The sequence below is a fragment of the Eimeria acervulina genome, genomic scaffold (genome assembly GCF_000499425.1).
Source record: "Eimeria acervulina Houghton genomic scaffold, Eah_scaff801, whole genome shotgun sequence".
Classification (NCBI taxonomy): domain Eukaryota; phylum Apicomplexa; class Conoidasida; order Eucoccidiorida; family Eimeriidae; genus Eimeria; species Eimeria acervulina.
In genome coordinates, this window is record NW_013549592.1 from 7,501 (window position 1) to 10,000 (window position 2,500).

Sequence of the window (2,500 nt, forward strand, 5' to 3'; positions counted from 1 at the left end):
CCGCTGCCTTAGAAGAGGAGAGCCCCAGCAGCGACGATAGGGGTAAGCAAACCCTTAGCAGCAGCAGCAGCAACAGCAGCAGCAGCAGCAGATTTACCAGCAGCAACAGAAGAAGATTAAGCGGCAACAGCAGCAGCACGACGGTGTTGTTGCCGCTGCTGCAGCAAACTGCTCCTCCTGCCCCTTGCTTACAGTCGACAGATGCATTGTAATTCATTAGCAGCAGCAGCAAACCCTTAATAGCAGCAGCAGCAGCAGCAAACTCGCAGTAGCAGCAGCAGCAGCAGCAGCAGCAGCAGCAGCAAGCCCACCTCAGTTGAGTGAGAGGCAGTTCTGCAGAAGCTAAGCAGCACTGCGACACCCTACTAAAAGACTAAAAGCAAAACAAGCGCTGCTGCTGCTGCTGCTGTTGCTGCCGTTTGTACCGCCGTTCCTGCTGCTGCTACTGCTGCGCCTGCAGTTGCTGCTGCCACTGCTGCTGCTGCTGTTATTGGTGCTGCTGCTGCGCTGCAACAAATGCTGCCGCTGCAGTGAGCAGAGCCCACAAATCAATCTGGGAACAGGAGATGCAGCAGCAGCAGCGGCTGCTGCTCCAGCAGCAGCAAAAGCAACTGCAGCAACGAGAACAGCGGCCTTATCGCGCGAGCTCGCGCGTTGCAGCAGCAGCAACAGCAGCAGCAGCAACAGAAGCACCTCTTGCTGCTCTCTTTGCTGCTAGCTTCGTAGGCTTCTACCTAAGCAGCCTTATTGATAGTCATCCCTCCAGCTAGCTAGCTATCTAGCTAGCTATATTGCTAGCTAGCTAGCTAGCTAGCTAGCTAGCTAGCTGCCTAACAACATCTAGCGGACTCCTCCACTGCAGCAGCAGCACCCCCGAAATTATTGATATACTTTCATAACAATAAAATAATAACTATTATTTATTTGTCTCTTATTGTTAATTGTTAATTGTTTATTATTATTTATTATTATTTATTATTATTTATTATTACTGCGCGTTAAGTGAGGGAGGGAGAGAGCCTCAAATGCCTCTATAGCAGAAGCAGCAAGGATTGCTGCTGCTGCTGCTGCTGCTGCTGCTGCAACAATCCTTGCTGCTGCTGCTGCTGCAGAAGCAGCAAGAAGAATACAGTATGCTGGCTTGTAAGCTCTAAACCCTAAACCCTTTGTAGGTGTGTTGGGGTGTCTGTACAGCGGAGGAGAGAGAAAGGAAGCCCTGCAGCTGCTGCTCAAGCAAGGATTGCTGCTGCTGCTGCTGCAGCAACAGCAGCAGTAGCAGCAGCAGCAGTTCCTCCTCCTGTCCCTGTCTCTGTCGCTGTGTGTGTCTCTCCCTGCCTGCCCTAAACCCTAAACCCTAAACCCTAAACCCAACAGCAGCCGCCAGCAGCAGCAGATCGCTGTGCGAAGGAAGAGAGGCATTCTGGTGTATAAACCCTAAACCCTAAACCCTAAGCCTCAGGCTCTTAACTCTAGACGCCACACCCTTATCTCTCTAAACCCTAAACCCTAAACCCTAAACCCTAAACCCTAGATTTGTACAGGGGATGAGTTGGGGCTTAAAGCTGCAACCCTCACTCGAAGAAACAGCTGCAAGCATCTCACTGCGAGAAAAAACAAAACATACACCGTCTCGCTCCCCCTGAATATAGCTAGCTAGCCACAGCTAGCTGCACACAGCTAGCTAGCTAACCAGCTAGCTAGCTACAGCTAGCTGCGCACAGATAGCTAGATAGCTAGTCATCCACAGATTGCTGCCCACAGCTAGCTAGCTAGCTATCCAGCTAACTAGCCACAGCTAGCTAGCTACAGCTAGCTAGCTAGTCAGCTAGCTAGTCAGCTAGCTAGTCACACCTAGCTAGCCACAGCTAGCTAGCTACAGTCTTCGGCGCCCCCTGCGCTCGGACAGCCCCACAGCAAATGCAGTAAAACCGAACTCCGCATGCAGCTGGCAGCACGCCGCCGTGGCTAGCTGTAGCTAGCCACAGTGACGTGCTACAGCTAGCCGTAGCTAGCTGTCGCTAGCTTTGGCTAGCTGTCGCTAGCTAAAGGCTAGCGTAGGCTCTAACAAGCAGCAAAATTTGTGCTTATTCCCTCCTGTGGGGTGCGGAGATGCACCGATGCCTCGCTGCTGCTGCTTGCAGTCCCTGCGTTGCTTGTGCAGCAGCAGCAGCAGCAGCAACAGCAGCAGCAGCAGCAGCAGCAACAGCAGCAGCAGCAGCAGCAGCCATGGACATAGTGTTTGCTGCCTGATATTCGTCATTCTAATGTTGCTCTTTGCTGTCTCCTTCTCTTGTCTCTACTACTATTTTATTATTTTATCTTCTTCTACCCCTCTCTTCTTTTATCTCTTAATCTTTTTTATGTTTTACTCTGTCTTTGTTTCGCTGCTGTTTGTTTGTGGTCTCTGCTTTGTATATCTTTTGTTGTTTATCTCTTTAATCTTTATCTTTTATTTTATCTCTACTTTGTCTCTCTCTCTCTTTTGTTTGTTTTTTTGTCT